We start from the raw sequence: 22,037 nt of genomic DNA on the forward strand, positions 1-22,037 counted from the left end.
ACTTCACAGGCACACACACACATACACACAGAAGCAGGACTCCCCTTGCCCCACGACCCTGGGTCTCTGATAGATATAAAACAGTACATAAACATTTGGGTCTCCAGGATCCCACCAGAACTATACTACCTGCCCCAACTACCTGCCTCAGGTGAGAAGAAACCAAGCAAGTAGCCCATGTACTCCTGACTGTCCTCCCAAGGAAGGCACCAGCTCTTCTCCTCGGACCTTGTGTATAGAGCCACAGAGACTACAGGAGATGAGGAGGGAGCCATTGACCTGCTGGCTCCCAGCAACCCCCCCCCCGCCCCCCCCACCTACCCCTCCAGGGAGAGGAAAATGCAAACAAAAGGCCATTCTCACAGGCAGCCCTTCCAAGAAAAACCAAGTTCTAGAGATGCCGGGTCTGGTGTGAATAAGGAAAAAATGCAGAATTCCAAAAGACAAGGTCCAAAAAACATTTCTCCCGCTGAGTGTGCTATGAAAAGAAAGGGGACAAGGAGGTGGCTGGGAAGGAACCCCAGAGCACCCACAGCCAATGACAGCGTTGACCTCCAGCCACTGCTAATTTTCCTGGACAGAATCTGATGTTCAGTGACCCAGGAGGTGCCCTGTTACTTCCAAAATGTTAAGTCTTACAGGAAAGAACCTCTTACTTCTGAGCTTTGATTCCTCATGTGTGAAATGGGAATGATGATCCTCACCCTGCCTGCTTCACAGGCATGATGTGGGGCTTCATCGTGAACAAAAATATGAAAGTACTTTGTAGACTCCAAGATGCTACACACCTTAGCATGATCACCATGCATCCCATTTCACAGCCTTCGGATATTTGTATTTTATAAAACACTATAAATTCTGGCTCCAACACATGCTAAGTGTGTGGCCCAGGGAAAGTGATTTTATTTCTCTGAGCCAGCTCCCGCATCTGTAGAATGGGAATGTTAATGTCTCCCTCAACGTGTGCAGAGAAGATCACAAGGTGCCAGTGAGGCCTTCAGGAAGATCTGTGGTAGAGTTGGCATTCAGTAGCTGGGAGTTGTTATAATCCTTACTATGGAAGGGGGTTCACCCACTTTTGCCATGTGGAGTCTTTAGAAGAGTAAAGGAGCAGAGTCTCAGGTTGGCCAGATAAAAAACCAAACACATAAGCTTGGATTCTCTGAAATGGCTTTTTAGGCATCCTGCTAACATTAAGAGCTGCTGTCATATACTAAGCCCTGTTCTGAGCCAAGCACTCTGCTCAGAGCTATGGCCCATGTTCTGGCATTCACGGAAACTAAAGGAGGCAGGAGGATGTCCTCTCTGCCTTACAGAGAGGGTGCTGTAACTCAGCAAGGTCACAGAACTTAACTGGGTTCACACAGAGTGACAGAGGCAGCATACAGATGCAGGACTGTCCTGAGTGCACACATGTACACAACTGTCCGAGTCCAAAGCCCACGCCCCAGGGCTGCAGGGTGCTGGCAATCTCACCACATCAGAACCCTAAAATAACCTTGGAAACCCCAGCCAACTAAAGAGACCCTGCACTTCCAGAGCTGAGCAGAGTCGGCAGCCTGGGGACTCTTGCTCAGCAGCCTGTCTACCCCACCTCCACCCCATTCTCTGCCAACCTCCGGGAATATATTACTTTTCGTTCCGCCTTCTGGTCTGCAGGAGATGTTAGTGAGGGCACAGCCAGCCAAGGGCAGCAGGAGTCCATCCACATACTACTGGGTGGGCCAGCGAGGGGCTTCAGATATTCCCTGACCCTGGGGCTACTTGGTGAGCCTAATGGAAGTGGTATTGGTAGGGAGAACAGGGGGTGTATGGAAGCAGGAAGGAGGGGCGGTACACTGTGACACAGTAGCCCTGGAAGCCAGCCTTTGAAACTACAGCCCAGAATGGCACCAAGGGCCAAGGTCGGTGCACCTTCACTCCTAGGTAAGATTGTAGGGATGGGTGGAGAGAGGGGAAGAGGAAAACGGAAGAGGAATCCAGAAATGTCTGAATTTCACATCCATCTCCATTGCTTCCTAGAACCGCGTTGCTAAAGATGTCACAGCAGGTGACTGGGCAGCCGGTCTTCCCATTGAATGATGGAGCCAACACTAGCTGAGCATCTACAGTGTGTGACACACTAGGGCAAGCTGAGCATCTACAGTGTGTGACACACTAGGGCAGAGGCCAGGGCACAGTCATGGGCAGAATATAGCTCTAAGCTCCGGGAGGTCACCTCACTCTCTGGAGACTTCTCCAGGAGGGGAGAAGAGTGCTAAGGACCCAGGTGACTACACTGCAGGGTGCTACAGGCCACAGCAGAAGCGGTGGGGACACAGAGATGGGCTTGGTCCCCTGCCCCAGGACCTGAGCAGGACAGGTGCCCCAGGTAGGCTAGACAGGCAGCACTGAGTCTAAGGACAAACAGGGAGGGTGTCCAGGCAGAGGAAACACTGTGAGTCCAGTGTGCAAAAGAACTGCACTCAGGTTCAGGAAACATCAGGGAGTCTAATAAGTTGGAGCACAGAAAGCAAAGGGCAAGCTGTGTCCTGTGAGCCTGAACATATGGGCAAGGCCATAGGTAGTTCTCTGGAATTTAAATTTTCCTCTCAGAGCATGGAGGCAGAGGCATGGCACAGTCAGATTCAGGCTACAAGAGACTATCTAAATTAATTAAATAAAATTTAAAATGCAGTGCCCCAGTAGCACTCACCACATATCAAGTGCCCAAAAGCCACCTGTGGCTGGTGGCTACTGTACTGGTCAGTACAAATCTCGAACATTTCCATTATGCCAGAACATTCTCTTGGACAGCACTGTTCTATTACAGTTTCCATGGAAATATGAATGGATTGGATATAAGGAGGGAGTGAAAAGAAGCAAACTACCCAGCCTGGGACCTACATAGAAAGTTGGATAGAATCAGATTGGAGAGTTATGTCAGGGTAAAGGGGACAGACAGGGTTTGAGAACCATCAGACCTGAGAGTCATGGAAGAGGAAGGATCTGAAGAAGTAAAGAATTATGGCCAGTTTTCTGATAAGGTTGTCTGGAGGAGGCGTTGCCAGGGGCAGCAGTCACTCAGAAAGATAGAGAAAAAGAGAAGCAGAAGCAGGTCTCAGAGAAAAGTGAGTTGCTCAGTTTGGGCCATGCACACCATAAGGTACCTGCAGAGCAGCCAAGGGCTGACTCACATCCAAAGGTGCTGGGTTCTGTGGCCGTACAGCCCAGCTGTGAGCTGTGTGTTAGCTGGGGGGAAAGGCTGCGGTGCTGGTGCTCCAGGCCGCAGGCTGTGTGGAGCTGTGTGCCATGGGACTGCATGCAGAGCTGGGAGCCACAGGGCTGGGCGCTGGGGGGCAAAACGCCATCTGGTAAACTGTGCTGTGTGTGCCGTGTGCCATGTGCCCAAGGGGCCCAGGGCATTGGGGCGGAGCATGCAGCTGGGGGACTTCAGGCGGCAGTGCTGAGGGTCTCAGGGGCTCAGGGGCCCTGGGCTTTGGGGTTATAAACCACACGCTGCACTCAGATCTGAGGCAGCGGGGCAAAGGAAAGAGTTGCAGGATTGTGGGACTGTGTGTCGGGACCATGGACATGCCATTGGAAGAGCCTCCTCTTTTCTGCAGGGTGGAAACTGTCTTTGGTCACCTGAGTAAACCTACAGGAGTCACTCTTCTAGAAGCAGCCTGGGGGCAGGGGGGGAGGGTGCGCACACAGATGGATGTGTGGACAGTGGGCACTGGCAGCAACAGGCTGTCACTTGGATTGTGGATGCCACTGGGCACCCAGCTGGGTGACCTGGTGAGCCCCTCAGGAAGGAGGCCTGGGCTGGTCCCCACCTCGTCCCCACCTCATCCCCAGTGCATTGGACGGGGCACAAGAATGTTGTTCTCCAAAGCCACTGGGACACTTCCTGTCAGTCCACGTAATTGAGTATTACAGTATTTAAATTACAAATTGAAGATTATTTTTACAGGTGTCATTTTAAATATAACACGAAATTTCTTGACATTACATCAGCCCCACCACACAAACAGCTGCTCCAGCCGCCTGCATGTGTGAGGCACATGGCTGAAACTGGCAATGGGGTGTGTGTGTGTGTGTGTGTGTGTGTGTGTGAGTCATCGAGTGGGGTGTATGTGAAATGGGTGTGAGTCCATATGACTGTGATCGGATTGTATCCGCGTGTGTGGTTATGAACGTGCACATATAAATGTATAGTTTGTGCATTATGAACGTGAGTGATGGCGAACACGTGGGTCCGTGTTTCCGTGTGAATGAGGGTGTGGGGTATGCCTCTGTGTGTGTGAGAGTGAGAGACAGAGAAAGAGAGAGCACGGGAGGGGGGGCACACTGCCGGATGCTCCAGCCCCACAGGTGACAACCCTAAGGGCAGCCAGAGCCTGGCCGAACTCTGTCTCCCTCTAGAGCGACCGCAGCCTCGGGCAGAGGGGCTGTGGAAGCTGCCCACGGCGGTGCTGCAGTGCCCTCCAGTGGACAGAGCCCCCACCCCAACCCCCCGACAGACCCACCGCGGATGGAGCAAACACAGCTTGGGCCCTTGCTGAGCCTGGTCAGCTCACGCCAGGCCCCAAGTCCTCGCCACCCACTCCTCCTGAGTGGGGCAGGAAGAGCCTATCCTGAGGCCCCCTTAGCTCCCCATGGCAAGGACTCCGTGGGGATTTAGCCATAGCTCAAATTCTCCTTCTGGGGCACTCCAAACTCCCCCCTGCTAGATCTTGCATGGCCCGAACACATCCCACTTCTTTTTGCCATGGAGCATCCCCCACCTCAAGGATGCTCTTACCAAGTGGGCCTCTTCCAGCAAGTTCCCCCTGAGCCCCCAGGTGAGCAAGAGAAGCACCATCCCCAGGGTCCTTTCTCAAAGCACAAGGACTATCTCAGGGGCTCCGGTGGCCATCAGTCCCCTGCGGGAGCCCCAGAGGACAAAGCTGTTCCTGCTCCGCTCACTGGGCACAGCATGGGCAAGGCAAGAGAAGAGACGCTCTACGAAATAGAAACTGTTCATTTGCTCTTTCAAGTAAGGAAAGGCAGGAGTGTGCAGAGAGACAGAACAGGGAGGAGCAGGACCTGTTTTCATTTCATCCAGTCGCACTCTGTGTGCCTGTGTACACAGGCAGGGCTGTGCTTGAGCCTTGAGGGTACAACTTAAACATAGCAGCTGTTCTAGGAAGCTATTTTCAGGGAGAAAATGAGGGAAAGCTCAGGGAGAGACTGAAGCCTAACAAAAGAAAAATTCTCTTATTAAAAATGTTATTCGTGGCACTGGCAAGCCCCCACCAGGCTGCCTGGCTGCAGAAGTGCAGCAAGAAGCACCGTCCAGCCAGCTGTATGGGGGCCGGCCCTGCCTCCGCCAGGTCTCCGAGGCCAGAGGGAGCGGTCATCGAGATGCGCCCAGGGATGGGGCATTACAGAGGAAAGCCCAGGCAGCCCACCACAGGGAGCAGGAGAACCAAGGACAGGATCCATGCATTGACCTCCTTCTCCAAACCGCTAGACACTCACACCAGGACTGAGCTCAGTGCCCCTCTGGACTCACTCCTCACAGGTTAAGGGGCCGGATCCAATCTGCAAGTATCTGTAGCCACCTGAAGCACCTGACCACCTGACCAAACCACCCCATCAAGGCCTGGTCCATTCAGGGGCCCAGACTGCTCCCTGCCCTGCCCTCTTCTCCAAGGCTCGGCTGGCACTATTCCACACCAACATCCCAGGCTCACTCGAAAGAAGAGAGGGAAGCCAAAAAGCATCTCTGCCACGTGGAACAGAAAAGAGAAAGGGCGAAGGAGCTGGCTGCCCTCACAATGTGCCAAATCCACAACATGGGACTCAGTGTGTGAGCCAAAGAGCTCCGAAGAAGGCTTCTCTTGGCTGTGTCTAAAGTGGGTGTGGATGCTCAGCCCTGAGCCAGGTGACCATCCTCTCCCTGTGGGCCTGAGAGGTCCCCTTTCAGGCATTGGCCTACCCACATCTGGCCCCAGCAGCTCAGAGCCAGGGACTCTGCAGCACACAGCTCCCCTGCTCTCTTATCCCTCCCATTACAGGGCAGCAGAGCTAAAGGCAGAGCTGCAGGGTGGGGAGGGAGACTCTGAGGTTCCCAATGCACAGGAATGGGTACACAAACATGAAGAAAGAATCTGTCAGAACAGGAGCAATCTGGTGGCTACCACCTGCTTGGAGTTCCAGTCCTCCGCTATTTTCCAGGTAGCTTATTCCAAGTCTGTGACCTTTTCTCTATCACTTCTGATTCAAATCCTTTCCACTCCTCTATGTCGCTGTCCCTTGTCTCCATCCATGTATCTATCATGGGAAATGCAAGACAATCTTTCCATGCTGAAAATACATCATAGACGGTCCCAATCTGGGTCTCAACCTTGATGGTGGCCCACTTGCAAAGCTCTGATTCCTCACCAGGCCCTTCTCAATTTGCTTCTCACTGCTTTGAGGAGCTTCAACTTTCAAAGAGTTATAAATGTGGCTGATGGCCTTTCTCCAGCAATGATGGCTATGAGAAAGGAGGCTAGAGCCACAGGGAACCTGATGGCCTTACTCCAGCAATGATGGCTGTGGGAAATGAGGCTAGAGCCACAGGGAACTGCATTCACATCCTAAGAAGACCAAAGTCACCATCGCCACCACTACCATCATCATCACATCTAATGCTTATCAAATACTTACATATGCCAAGCTCTGTGCTGAGCACCTTAACAGATTATCTCATTTAACTTTTACAACAAACCTACTAGGGGGTCTGACTGTCTGTCTGAGGAGCAGATAAGGGGTCAAGGTTGTGCCATGGCTCCTGGGCACGCAGCCTTGCCCACTCCAATCTCCATCCGAATGTCTCCATGAGCCTGACCCACATGTTTCAAATAGTGGGAAGCAACTCATTAGTGGACTCATGAAATACATAAAGGGGGTCAAAATCAGCATTTTTAAGTGAAAGAATCAGATGTTTGGGGTGCACTGCACAGAGTAGGGGCAAGCATTGTTTCATGAGATCACACATGGGAGGCAGTGAAATACAGTTTTAAATGTAGTCCTTACTGTAGGTCAGTCAAGCTCTAAAAGCTGTTGTCCTAAACTCTCAGTCCACCATCTGAGTTCTCTGTGTGGGAATTTGCATCCGGTTCTCCCCGTCCTGCCCACTCCAGTGTCTCTTCACCACCCACTGGCACAGCTCCCTATGGCTTCCGCTTGGTGAGGAGCAGCCACTGGGTCCCAGAGATGCTGCGGAGTCTGTCACGAGGGCAGCCAACTGGCCAGGCGGGGGGGGGGGGGGGGGGGGGGGGGGGGGGGGGGGGGAGGCGGGGGGGGGCGGGGGGGGGGAGTGTCCCATGAATGCCTTTGCCATCTGCCTCCTGCCTCTGGGAGGGGCTTCAGCCTGCCCTGCAGGGCTGATGTTTCCCAAAAGAGGAGTAACAGCTTCTTCCTCTCTGAGCTGTCAGGTTAGTGTCTTTGTCTACAGAATTAGCACAGGTGCACCTGCAGGCTGGCGTCCTCATTAAACTATTTTCTGCATCTTGATCCCATAAGGATGGCTCCAGGGGACTTTTCAAGTAAGCACTTCATTTGCAGTGGCCTCTCCAGATTGGAAAGGGTGGTCGCAGTATTATCGGCAGAGGCGGAGGGAGGCCTGGGCCTGTCTGAGTTTTCTCTGCCAGCCAATTGCCACTGGACCAGCTCTTGCACAAGTGGAGAAGTCAGCAGATGTGTCTCTCCACGACTTCTTGCCTTGCATCTCCTGTCCTGTTGACCCACCGGAAGAGTAGACCTTCTCCTTGCTGTGGAAAAGCCCCAAAGCAACAGCATGAACTGTCATTCTGGGCCGCTCCTCTTTTGTCTGAAAGGTACTCTATGAGAGAATACATTCACTAAGGGTGGCATTCCAGGTGGGGATTCCAAAATTCCAAATTCCAAAATTACCCCATACCAGGGCATCCATCTACTCCACTTCTGGGAACCCTCAGCCCTGTTCTCTATGCACCTCTGGACCCAGCTTCCCCTGAGCAGCCTCCTATGGCTGCCAGTCCAAGGAGGGAATGATTCTAAACATCTCTGAACACCTCCCGGGACCTGAGGAGTCAGGAAAACACAGGTGGGTCTTGGGCTATTTACTTACCACTGTCCTGAGGAGACAGGGTCCTAAAAAGGACAAACATTGGTCAATGACAAATTGTGAATGCTAAGGGACAGTGTGGAAGGTCAGAGTCAGATCACTGGAATTTAGAGGAGGAAGAGATGTATTTGCAGTGGCAGGGAGGCATGGAAATGCTGGATTCCTAGAAATAGGGGCTGGGATCAGATCTTGGAAATGGCAGATAAAGAGACCACACAGACGACATGGCAGAAATAGGTATTCCAGGCAGGAAGGATGGTGTGAGCAAAGGGAAGGGAGATGAAAAATAGAGGACATGTTTGGCAGATAGTATGGCGATTAGCCAAGCTCATGTAGGGTCTGCTTATACGGGAGGAGTAGGTCATGAGGAGCAGAGCTTTTCAGCCAGGTGCAGATGGACACATAAACATGGAGACATGGGGACTCTAAGCCTTGGGCTTGGTGTAAGGGGCCTGGGGCAGCTGAGCTCTGAGTCAGTCCCCCTAGTTGACATGAAGAGGGTCTGCCAGCAGGAAATTAGAGCATGATGCTGAGATTATGCCCCATTTCCTACAGTTGCCCCCAAAACAATCAGTCTCTCTCTCTCTCTCTCTCTCTCTTTCATATACAAAGTATGTTGTTTACTGAGTACCCACTCTGCTGGGGTTTATGCTGAGTGCTGGGACTCAGCAGTGAATCAGATACTGCCCCCGTACTCGAGGGTACATGGTCCAGTAAAGAAGACATGCAACTGAAAATTCCATCTCAGTAGAATGCAGTCAGGCCAGGACAAAGGCAAGTAGAGGGCATGATGGGAGCTCAAAGGCAGCATCTAAATCAACCTAGGAAGCCAAGGAAGATTTCCCCAAAAGCTGATCACCGAGCTGAATCTTAAAGGGAGAGGGACAGTTACCCAGGGGAAGAAGGAGAAAAGGACATTCGAGGCCAAGAGAACAGCATGAGCAAAGATGAGGCAGCTAGCAACCATATGAAATGCAGAAGGATCCAGAAACAGGTCAGATTTGCTGGAGTGATGCCAACACTGCCCTGCTGACCAGGAGAACAGGCTGGAGGAAGGGAGAAAGGGGCAACAACATAGGATGCAGGAAGTCTTCTCCAGTGCCACATCTATTACTAAAATAGAAGATGGGTGCCCCTTGATGGGGGGACTGGGAAGAGTGGCACTGGGCCCCCCAAGGCTGAGGTTGCTGGTCCTGCTGCCACCTGACACTCCCGCTCCCTTGAGGGTGCAGCCTTCACTGACAGGCTAACGCAAGCTGAGTATCTTTCCAAAAACCTTATTCTTAGCAAAGGTTTTCCTGTGACCTTTCTTGGAGATGGAAAGAGAAACACTCTTCACATAGCTGTTCCCTGTCCTGCGTTCCAAAGAACTACTCCCCCACTGGCTTTATGAGGGGGTAAAACCCCCAGGGATCAGGGTTAAGAAACATTTTGAAGGAAGATTTCCAGGAAACAGAGAAGAGGGATCTGATTAAAGTCTATCAACTATGAAGTTGTCCTCAGGGCAATTACACTTGGCAGAAACATTTCAGTTCATTCAGGTTATTCTACTGGCAGACCTGCTTTTAAAAGGGGGGGGGGATCACCTCCACAGCATGGTAAAAAGTGATTAATAAAGACCACCACAAGGCATCTGGAGAGGAGGAGAAAAAAACCCACAAATTCCACATGCACAAAGGCAGAAGTAAATTTACCTGTATGTCTAATAGCTAAGTAATCACAAAATCTAATATTTGGGGAGGCAATCCTATTTTTTAAAAGAAGGTATAAAAATGAGCAAAATATCAATAATTAAAAAAACAGGAACAGCAGATATAAAAAGAAAAAGTGGAAGCCTCAAAGGTACGCAGTTGTCAGATCCCAGGCTCCCCCACCTGGTTCCAGCAGGTGCCACAGCCAAGCTTTCTGGTGGGACCCACGGGGATCAAAAAGAATCACCCATTTGCCCAAGCTCCAGAAGCCTTACTCTTTTTAACACCCTATCCAGTGTGGCTCCTCTTTTCACACATCCACATCCAGAGGCCCAGAGGGACAGTGAATAATACCTCAAGAGCCAGGGACCGTGAAATGAGTCAATGCAGGTTTCCAGCCTCCTAGTCCTGACTTGGAAGCCTGGAAACATGCCTCACACAGACCCACCTGACAAGCCGGGCTTCTTCCACCAGACCTTCCTGCCTGGTCCCTGGGCCCTCCTCCCTGGGCCAGCACACCCGTGCCTGCTAAACCCAGTTTCGTGTGCAGATGAGATGTGCTTGGACCAGGATCAAACTGCAGTTCCTATACAGAGGGAGCCTGGCCGGCAGGGGGCCTATAAGGATCCCCTCTGACCTCCTGCCTGGACCCTCTGATTGGAGACCTCAGTTTTGTTCTTGGTATTTCTAAAAGCTTAAATAGCTCTTGCAAGTTAGACCTACCTCTTATTTTTCATCATTTTCCTTCCTGTCTTCATTCCATAGCCATCGTTTTTAGTCCAATGTGAGAACAGAGGACACCTACACCTGTCTCCTTCATAGGTTTATCCCAGGGAGGAAGTAGACACAGAATTGGAACTCAGGTGTTGGCTGGGGTCTCCTCCCTTGTAAATCTAAGTAAAGTTGGCCCAAATCCCTGATCCACATTTTGGAAACTCCAGTGGTTTCTTTGACATTCCCATACATTCCTGCATATGTTAGGAAAGCTAACACCCTTACGTTAGTTCATCCACCTATAACATCTTTTCTCTTCTGAATTCTTATTTTTTCCTCAGTGATGGCTGTTTATTTCCACAATGGACAAGATCCAGACATGAACCCACAGCCTTTTCAGGCTTTACACCACACACCCACACAAGTCCTTAGTGTGTAGGCTAAATTTTACTGGAGGTTTAGGGCCAGGGAAGAGTAAAGGATTATATCTCAAAAGTGTTTGCAACTTTGATCGTACATGAGTTATTCTGGTCTTGAAAATTCTTCAGCCAATTCACCACACTGATCAACCATCCTCTCCCCACCTGATTTCTCCCAATCTGTTCTCCTTGACACATGTATTTTTATCTAGTTCTTACATACAACAGTTCAGTAATCTCTTTAGTTTCCTGTCTCCTGCTAAACCAGGGCTCAAAGTCCTACCTTCTAAACCAACCAGCTCATCCAGATATTTCCCTAAACAAATCTAATTCCCTCCTCAAGAGAAATTCTATACCATCCATGAAAAAAAAAATGTCTTCTGCTGCATCAGCTGGCATTTCCTATGTACTATGATCAGTACTACAGTGTGAGAATATATTGGCTGCTATGGGATCAGAGAAGGACAGGCTTGGATTGAAGAAGTCAGAAAAAATATCCCAAAGGAAGTGACATCTAAGCTGAGACCAGAAAAAGGAGTCTCGGCTTTTTAGCCAAGAGAAAAAGGAAAGGGGGCAGAGGAAGAGAAGTGCACATAAAGGCCTAGAAGAAGAAAGAGGCTGGTACATTCAGGGGACCACAGGAGGTTTGCACTGGCTGGGATAGTGCAGGCTGGGATAGTGCAGGCCGCGATGAGAGAGAAATCTGGAAAAGAGGCTGGGCCAGCCCACACCTCACCAGCCAGGCAAAGAAGACTGACCTTGATCCAGAGGCAATGAGGAACCAAAGAAGGCTTTAAGCAGAGAAGTGAGACAGCCAGATCTATACTTGAGAGGAAGATGACTCTGGCTGAAGATGATTAGGAAGCAAGACTAGAGATGGGACCAGTGGGTGGCTACTGCTGTGGCCCACACAGGATAGAGGACCATGGCCTGGACAAGGGAGGTCCCAGTGGCAAAGAAAAGATGGACACAACATCAAGACACACAAAAGATACAGAAATGCCATTTCATGACGTAGGCATGGAAAAGGGGAAAGAGTCACAAACAACTTTAAGATCTCTGAATGGGGGGGCAGCCCGGGTGGCTCAGCGGTTAGCACTGCCTTCAGTCCAGGGCCCTGGAGACCTGGGATCGAGTCCCACATCGGGCTCCCTGCATGGAGTCTGCTTCTCCCTCTGCCTGTGTCTCTGCCTCTCTCTCTCTTTCTGTGTGTGTGTGTGTGTGTGTGTGTGTGTGTGTGTGATGAATAAATAAATAAAATCTTTTTAAAAAATCTCTGAGTGGACAACTAACTGGCAGATGGTATCATTTGTGGAGGTGGACAACACAAGAGGAGGAGCAGGTGATTTGGGGACAGAGGCACCCATCTCCCTCCATGGCCCTTTGTGTGAAGGCACACATGCTTCCATCCTGGGTCTGTCCCCTCTGGTGAGTTCTGCTCACTCATATACCCCTCAGATATCACCTGCCAGAAAGGGACCCACAGTGACTTAACAGGAAAAAGCAGCTACATATTACATATTTTTCCCATACTGCGGGAAACCAGCAGAGGAATCTGGAGGCCATCAAGTGGGCCAACTCAGTTTCAACATTGCTCTTGCCACCCTCTCTGACCCCAGTCCTGTGGCATCCCTCAGAGGAGAGTTCTGGGTGAGGCGACATCTTCCAGCCTGACCCCCATCTGGGTCTTGTAAGTTCTAAATCACACGCCACAGCCTTCTCCCAGCCTGCGAGAAGATGCCTTGGTTTGTTCTCTTCCACATACATAGCCATTCATCAAGTCCAAGAAAGCCAAGCACAAAGGTAATATCACTTAGCCAGGCTGCAATTAGCAGATTAGCGGCTTGTTGCTCTTGTCCTGTGTCCCACTCTATGACTTCATGAAGGCCCAGAGTGTCTCAACACTGGGCTGCTCCAGGAAAGGGCCCATTGACTTCTCTGGCAACAAAATTCCCCTGGCCTGTCACCGTGAGTTTCCCCGTTGTAGAGCTAAACTACAATTGATGTTCTGTCTCTATCAATTTCTCAGGAATGCTGGGACGCGTGCCCAGTATTAATGAAGACAGCAGAAAGGAAGGCATGAGATTGGCCCTGCTCCAGAGCTGACGGAGAGCGTGGATCCTGAGTAGTTCCTGGAGACCCGGAGAGGCCCGTACAAGGCAAACAAGCAGGCCCTGGGGTCACACACGAGGCTTGGTGGGGCAGACAGATGCCGAAAAGGCTCAGAAGAGAATTTCTGCTGGGAAAAAATAGCCTCAAGATCATCCCTTTTGTAATCACATATCATTTTCACCATCTAAGAAAGGCAATTTTATCCTAGATTGAAAGGACATCCGCAGAGGTACATGTATATGGTGGTTCACGATCTCACACTCTCTCTCTCTCTCTCTTTCTCTCTCTCTCTCTCTCTCTCTCACACACACACACACACACACACACACACGGACTTTATAGGATATGTTAGGGGACAGGGCAAAGCTAGAACTATCTGTCAAGAAAGGGGCTGACGCTGTATCTCCAGATGTATGCCCAAGTCCCTTTGGCACCTCTCAGAATCACCTCTCAACTCAGAAGCTCTTCCAGGTCATAAGCAGGGGAAGCCGGGGCTAGTATGGGGAGGCCACATGGATATCAAGCTGAAAGCCAGTAAAAAAAGGTTTGTCTTCATCCCAGTTTAAAAAATGAACAGAAACTGGCCATTGGCTCCTGTTTCTCAGACAGTGTCATTCAGGGGCTTCTGGTCTCAGAACTTTTTTAAAATCACGTATAATTCCTTAATCCTTCCAAACTGACCAGCTCCTTTTAAGTTTTGACTGGTTCCAGTTAAGCTGGAACAAATCTGAACAATCCACCATCAATCCCATCAAACCAATTTACAATTTACTTAGAGCCAGAGCCTCTAAGCTGCGGGTCTCTGCAGGATTTAGAAAATACAGTAGAGGCTCTCAAGGCACACAGAACAACCCAAGGGTGATGGTGAGCTATCTATAGCACTGGAGATAACCATATCTGCCCTGAAAATTTTCATAAGAATCAAAATAAACAAATGGAAAGTATTGTCTACACTCAATAAAGATATTCACTAAAGGTGAACTAATATTAGGGGCATGATCATTTTAACACTGCTCTGAGGTGGCTGGGGAGATGGAATTTATTCATATGCCTCAAAACCCTCATCCCCTCTTGGGATGTATAAACTGCATTAGAAAAAAGACACATGTCTTCTTCCTCCTGAACCCCCTCACCAGGGGCTGTGCAATAAACATGAGATGCTCGTAATAACACAATGCTTTTTCTATGTGGTGGTAAGGGGTTTCCCATGGAACTGAATTTATAACAGAGGAACTGTTGTAATGGTGTTGGTAGAAAAGCAGGGTGAAGGAAATAGGACAATAACTGCAGAGAGAGGGACAAGAATGCAGAGGAGAACATAAGGCCTTCACATAGTAAATTCTCAATAAATATCTGAGAAGACAAGTGAAATGAACACACGCATCAAAAGAATACCATGTAAGGCAAACACACTGGACATAGATAGAAAAAGGTTTTTATTCATGCTTGGCCTCTTTCTAGCCTTGTAACCTTGGAGAATACTTAACCTCTGGCTTAGTTGGTTTAGGCTGCTATAATAAAATCCCACGAACTGGATGACTTAGAAACAACAGAAATGTATGTGCTCACAGTTCTGGGGGCTGGAAGTCTGGGATCAGAGTGCCAGCATGGTGAGGTTCCAGTGAGAGCCTCTTCCTGATCCGTAGTGCGCTCATGTGGCCTTTCTTGGGTGTGCACACGTACGTAGAACTCAAGCAGCAATCCCTATCAAAATACCATTGACTTTCTTCAGGGAGTTAGAACAAATTATTTTAAGATTTGTGTGGAATCAGAAAAGACCCCGAATAGCCAGGGGAATATTAAAAAAGAAAACCATAGCTGGGGGCATCACAATGCCAGATTTCAGGTTGTACTGCAAAGCTGTGGCCATCAAGACAGTGTGGTACTGGCACAAAAACAGACACATAGATCAATAGAACAGAATAGAGAATCCAGAAGTGGACCCTCAATTTTATGGTCAACCAATATTTGACAAAGCAGGAAAGACTATCCACTGGAAAAAAGACAGTCTCTTCAATAAATGGTGCTGGGAAAATTGGACATCCACATGCAGAAGAATGAAACTAGACCACTCTCTTGCACCATCCACAAAGATAAACTCAAAATGGATGAAAGATCTTAATGTGAGACAAGATTCCATCAAAATCCTAGAGGAGAACACAGGCAACACCCTTTTTGAACTTGGCCACAGTAACTTCTTGCAAGATACATCCATGAAGGCAAGAGAAACAAAAGCAAAAATGAACTATTGGGACTTCATCAAGATAAGCTTCTGCACAGCAAAAGAAACAGTCAACAAAACTAAAAGACAACCTACAGAATGGGAGAAGATACTTGCCAATGACGTATCAGATAAAGGGCTAGTATCCAAGATCTATAAAGAACTTATTAAACTCAACAGCAAAGACACAAACAATCCAATCATGAAATGGGCAAAAGACATGAAGAGAAATCTCACAGAGGAAGACATAGACATGGCCAACACGCACATGAGAAAATGCTCCGCATCCCTTGCCATCAGGGAAATACAAATCAAAACCACAATGAGATACCACTTCACACCAGGGAGAATGGGGAAAATGAACAAGACAGGAAACAACAAATGTTGGAGAGGATGTGGAGAAAGGGGAACCCTCTTGCACTGTTGGTGGGAATGTAAACTGATGCAGCCACTCTGGAAAACTGTGTGGAGGTTCCTCAAAGAGTTAAAAATAGATCTTCCCTATGACCCAGCAATTGCACTGCTGGGGATTTACCCCAAAGATACAGATGCAGTGAAACGTCGGGACATCTGCACCCTGATGTTTATAGCAGCAATGTCCACAATAGCCAAACTGTCCGGTCTCTCTTTCAAAAGGGGCACTAATCCTATCGGACCCGGCCCTGCAGCCATGACCTGATTTGCTTCCCAAAGGCCCCATCTCCAAATGCCATCACATAGAGGGTTAGGGCTTTGGTATATGAATTTGGGGGCAGGGGACACAATTTGGCCCGTAGCAACTCATTCAACCTCATTTGCAAAATGAGGTTAATAATAATTCCTACATCTGTGTCATGTATTCCCTTTCACTCATACTCTCTCTTGTCTGGAAGCGAGATATTCTGGGATGTTGCTGACAACCAGTTCTGAAACTTCTTGCTGGATAGGACATGTGGAGAACGTGTGCCTCCTCGAGGCATATGTGCTCAGAAGATGTGTTCGGCCATGGGGCTCCCGGGACTCAGTGAAGTCAACTGAGAAGCTGCTGATTCAACAAGACTGTTTAGGAACAAGCTACTGTGAAAACACCTTAGTGTCTTATTGGCTTCTAAGAATCTCCTAAGATTATTGTGAAGAGCAGAAGTGGGGACACTAAAGTGAATGACAGGCAGCACTTAGTTACAGGGAGAATTCAGGAGATCCCACATCTACACTCCAATTTTTGAATTAAAGATGAAAAAAAACCCAACAACCTTATGTCAAAGAGATAAGTAATGCCTGAAAGGATCCAGGCATCTTTTCTATGGAGGAGGGACTTGAGACAGTGTATGGGAGCACCCAGACTTCCACCTGCTGCTCCAAGCTCTAAAGGGGGTGTGACAGCAGCCCCTGTATGACGTTTCCATAACTCAGAGCTTTGTGCCAACTCTATGCACTAAGCTCGGGGAATTCTGGGGTGTTGCCTGAATACTAGTTCAGGGACAACTAGTTGCCTGAACTACTGCTCAGGGACAAAATTCAGGACCATATGTGCCCTTTCCAGATGGCCTTGCATAGGGGAGCTCGGTGGATGAAGACCATCCCCCACCAGGACCGGAGTCCTCTGGTTTGCTACTCCTCACTCCTCCAGAGCAACTCCCTGATGATGGGGACAGGTCAGGTGAATGAGGCTGCACAGGGCTCACCCTCTAAGCAGTGCTGGCAGGGAGCCCATGGCTCTGACTATACTTTCCCACTGTCGCTCGGGGCACTGAGCATTCACCACAGCCAAAATCAATGCCAAGGCCCTTTCTACAGTACCAGTTACACTGTGAAAAGGTTGTCTGCTTCCTAAGACCTTGGGTCCTTTTCCTGTATTCTCCTACTGAAAGGACAACAGTCGTTCGTCTGTGTAAATGCCAACAGATGAGACCCAGTGTCCTTCTGGCCAGAATTGGGGATGGAACTGGGCATTTTCCATGTCAGCTGCAGATGCGCCATTTCTTCAGACCCCACAGTGTCCTCAGTGTGTGCTCTACTGCGGTCATTTTTCACGTCTCTTTGTCCCCACAAGACTGTGGGCAGCTGCAAGGCACACTTAGGTCTCTCACTCTGTATCCCAGTAGGTGTAGGTAATATTTTGTCTTGAAGAAGTCACCATTTTGTTAAGAAGACAAGATATGCATTAACAGGATAAGGTACGGGCTCTGCCTGTTGCTTCAGAGTTGTAGCTGAGGCCCAAAGCAATGGACAAAAGATGTTGAGTATCCCATATTCTCAGTCCAGAGGGTCACCATCTCCCTGCACCATTTGCTTCAAGGGACCAGAACCAGCTCTACCACCACAAACTACCAGCCTCAGTCAGCATAAGAGACAATTGGAGAGGCAGATAGGGTTGGCCTGTGTATTGAAAGTAGTGCTCATGCCTTCCCCTCAAAGCAAGGGAAGAGGTAGACTGTAACCATCACTTGTAAAAACTGTAAGTTGTTTTAGGTTGAACTGTGTCCTCCAAAAATTCATATGGTGAGGTACTCAATACCTCAGAATGTGACCACATTTGGAAATAGGGTCATTGTAGATGCACCTAGTTGACACGAGGTCATAGTGGAGTTGGGTGTGCCCTAATCCAATATGACTAGTGTCCTTTTAAAAAGGGGAAATTTGAGGGGGAATAGGATGTGGGGACTGGAGTGATGCTTCCACAGCCAAGGAACCACCAGAAGCGGGAAGAGGGTCCTGGACCAGAGTCTTCCTAGTACTTCACATGGAGCATGCTGCCAACACTGTGATTTAGGCCTTCCGGTCTCTAGAACTGTGAAACAATTTCTGGTGTTCTAAGACACCTAGTTCATGGTGCTTTGTTATTGCCATCCTAGGAACACAAACAAAAATATTTGCAAGAACAGGGAACTTTCATTTCATTTACTTGTTTGATGTACGCTTTAGCATTAGACTTATTGTCTTACTCCTTTGTTATCTAAGCTCAGAGAAAGAAAACTGAAGGGAACCAGTGTGGTGGTAAGTTGCCAAGAAGAAAGGAGAGGAGGGAGCAGAAGTATCTGCCTGACTTCTCAGATTCCAAGAGGTATAGCAGATACTTGCTGCTCTGGGATTGGCTGCAAAGAGTAGATAAGTTTGAGAACCACCTAACATAGAAGGCAGGAAGACCCACAATCAGTGCGATTCAGGCTGAATACTGCCATCTGGAAATGGGCCAAAAGGACTGGGCAAATATCAGAGGGGCCTCCAGTACCTAGAGAAGTCTCAGAAATGAGTCCTTGTGACAGAGCACAGTGGAGCTACCACCCTTACTCATGGAACTCATAGCTCATGAGCTAGAAGAGCAGTTACAGATAACCCAGAAGGAGGCCATACTTCATCCAGGTAAGGAAGATGCTTACCCTCACTAGGGTCTCTTCATCCCACCTCAAGATATCTGGGGCCCTAAAGGTCACCCATGCATGCACACACACGCACACATATACACATTCTCTTTCAAAGCCACTGGAGCCAGATAGAGAGGCTAGACTTACTAAATAGAAAGAGAAAGCTATGAATCAAATTTGAGACTGAGACTGATTCAAGTTTATTAATTATTAGAAACAAATCTTAAATCACATAATACAAGACAGGAAACAACAAATGTTGGAGAGGATGTGGAGAAAGGGGAACCCTCTTGCAGTGTTGGTGGGAAAGTGAACTGGTGCAGCCACTCTGGAAAACTGTGTGGAGGTTCCTCAAAGAGTTAAAAATAGATCTGACCCAGCAATTGCACTGCTGGGGATTTACCCCAAAGATACAGATGCAGTGAAAAACTGAGACACCTGCACCCCAATGTTTATAGCAGCAATGTCCACAATAGCCAAACTGTGGAAGGAGCCTCGGTGTCCATCGACAGATGAATGGATAAAGAAGATGTGGTCTGTGTATACAATGGAGTATTACTCAGCCATTAGAAACGACGAATACCCACCATTTGCTTCAACGTGGATGGAACTGGAGGGTATTATGCTGCATGAAGTAAGTCAATCGGAGACAAACATTATATGGTCTCATTCATTCGGGAAATATAAAAATAGTGAAAAGCATTAAAATTAGTGGAAAATATCAGAGAGGGCGACAGAACATGAGAGACTCCTAACTCTGGGAAACGAACAAGGGGTAATGGAAGGGGAGGTGGGTGGGGAGTTGGGGTGACTGGGTGTTGGGTGCTGAGCGGGGCACTTGACGGGATAAGCACTGGGTGTTAGACTACATATTGGCAAATAGAACTCCAATAAAAAAAAATACCAAAAAAATATAAATAAATAAATAAATTTTTTAAATTACTGTGTAAACCTAAAAAAATTTCACAAAATAACATTGTCCTAATAACCAAATGTAACTGAAAAGTTACGGCATTTGGGTTAGGTATTGTTCAGAGAGTCACTAACTGGTATAGAAAGGAGATTCCAGATGGTTTCACTGAAAAAAAAAAAACCTGGGGAAAAAATACTATAAAATCCATGATAGGATGAAGTTGAATGAATAGAGAGTCCTCAATAAACCAGTTACTTATAAGTGAAGTGATGACTAATAATATCAGGTAGCTTTTCAAGGAGGCAATGGAGCGGGTGAAACACCTGGAAGTTCAGAGGATACTAGAGATCACCTGGACCAGACTAGTCAAGAGAGGCACGGTCAGGCACCACGGAAGCTCAGCCTCAAATGGAAGGATGGGGCCTGAGTAGTGGAGAAGGAAGAAGGGAGGATTGACATCTTTTTTCAATGAAGTGACTAGCAAAGGCCTGACCCTGGACTGGTGCTTGTGAAGAACTGATGAATCGACATTCTGGAACAGGGAATGGTGGGCAAGAGTCAGGGCCTTGGGACAGGCTTGAAATATTTTAGGTAGGGGAACTACAGGAAAGAAACAGGAGAAGGAAGTTGGGGCCACCCTGCAGGGACTATCAGTGCCAAGCTAAGTGCGATGGTTCCAACTCACCTGCACTCAGAAGACCAGTGGCCTGACAGGGCTCCCAGCACCTGGGTGCTTCCTTGGCCCTCACTGTTTGCTTTCCTTGCACAAATCTAACCACTGGCATGCTGGAGTGTCCCGAGGCCATGGCATGTTGGATGAAGGGATGACTGGAGGATACTGCTGGCCAGGTGTCAGGGACCAGCCCAAATCCCCAACCTGACCTCACAAAGTACCTGCGCTCCAGAGCCCACAGGAGGGGATTCAGGGCTGGCAATGGAGGCCACTGCCCCAACCCCCACTCTGGCTTCGGGAAGCAGAATCGGCTGTTGGAGCTTATGAGACAGTGTGTTTTATCTGGCTTCTGGCCACCAGAGAAAAACAGCAACAAAGGAAAGAGGAGAAGATATGGATTATTGGCGTGGAAGGCCTAATGACAAACACATTTGCATGTATTTCTACACGGAGAGTCTGCCCTCTCTGTGGCCTACTTGGGTTTTCTTCTACGCTCCAAAGGGCAAAGCCAGGTGCTAGCTCGAGATAACGTCTCTCCTAGTCCCAGGGCTCTTGGTTCAGCATGGCTCCAAGTCCCAGAGTTTGGGCCACTGCGCCACATGCCTGATCAACCATCTTCTCCTTGTGGTTTCTTTGTTTTTGCAGAGTATTGGCTAGGCTTTCCCGGAAAGCATGGACCATACTTAATTCTGGGGAAATTGACACAGAGACATACCCTTTGTCAGCGCCCCTGAGCCCAGTCCTGTGATCAACACTCATGTGTATTGTCTCTTTTGATCTTTCCAAGTCCTTACAAGATAATAGAATCTTATCCCTATTTTAAAGACAAGAAAGCTGAGGCTTGAGAGCGTACTCTTTCCACTTCACCACACCACCTCCCAGGGTGAGAAGAGAGCCACAAAGATTATTAAAGATGATGAAAATTGAGATTCATGAATTTCAGAGTTGAAAGGACCTTGAAATAACATCTTTCCCAATCTTCTTACCAGGCAGTCGATGAAACCAGGGTCAAAGGGGGAAAACAGACTTACAAAAGATTGCATGGAGCTCAGGGGAGAACATGGTCATGTGCACTCTGGCCTCAGCCTACCATCATTTGGAGGCAACTTAAACAAGGCAAGATTAAGGCTAGGAGAAGGAGCTGTTCATTATCAGGGGTCTATGCATGGCTATGTGGGGAACTCGCTCAGCTCCCTGATCCCACAGGCCCCAAACCTCTGGGCCTGGGAACATCCAAGCACATCTAAAGACGCTGTTGCCTATGGGTGATGGGTAAACATCCTCCTGTGACATCCACACATCTGTCACATGGAGATCCCAGGTTTCTTCAATATCCTGGCCTTTAAGGACTCAATCTTTGCTTCTCTCACTCTGTGCAATCCACAGCCAAGCACGTAGCAAGAACACACTGGTCACAGTTGAGAAATGGATGGACGTTGCTGAAGCTGGAATGTAAATTGTAAATTATAAACAGAGTGTCAGCTGGGATAAACTCGTTTAACTTACCAGCAGACCTTGTCCACAATGTCAATTAGAAGGAAAATAAAAGGATGTCAGGAGACACAGTGAGAAAAAAGGAACAGAGAGGCAGAGGGAGAAAAGACAGTGAATAAAAAGCCTCCAGAGCCCGTCACGCAGTGATAACCTGGTGCCTGGAGTCTAGCCAATGGCTCTTTATGGTGAAATCCCAACCAGCCCCCCAACCTCACCCCCACATTGCATCAGTAAACCTAGAGCGAGGGCCTTGGTAAGAAGCTGGCTGGGCAACAACATTTCAAGGCCAGCAATGCCAATCCACTGACTCCCATCTCCCCTATCAATCCAGCTGAGC

The 22,037-nt window shown here is 48.6% G+C and overlaps 1 long non-coding RNA gene across 1 annotated transcript; it reads left to right on the forward strand.

Moving 5' to 3' along the window:
* The first annotated feature begins 7,995 nt into the window (after window positions 1-7,995).
* LOC111090515 lies at window positions 7,996-14,222 on the forward strand. Its single transcript, XR_005372150.1, has 2 exons — window positions 7,996-8,098; window positions 12,973-14,222. It is a non-coding gene; the product is annotated as an uncharacterized LOC111090515 (long non-coding RNA).
* The last annotated feature ends 7,815 nt before the right edge of the window (window positions 14,223-22,037 follow it).

This window comes from Canis lupus, chromosome 17, assembly GCF_011100685.1.
Source record: "Canis lupus familiaris isolate Mischka breed German Shepherd chromosome 17, alternate assembly UU_Cfam_GSD_1.0, whole genome shotgun sequence".
Classification (NCBI taxonomy): Eukaryota; Metazoa; Chordata; class Mammalia; order Carnivora; family Canidae; genus Canis; species Canis lupus.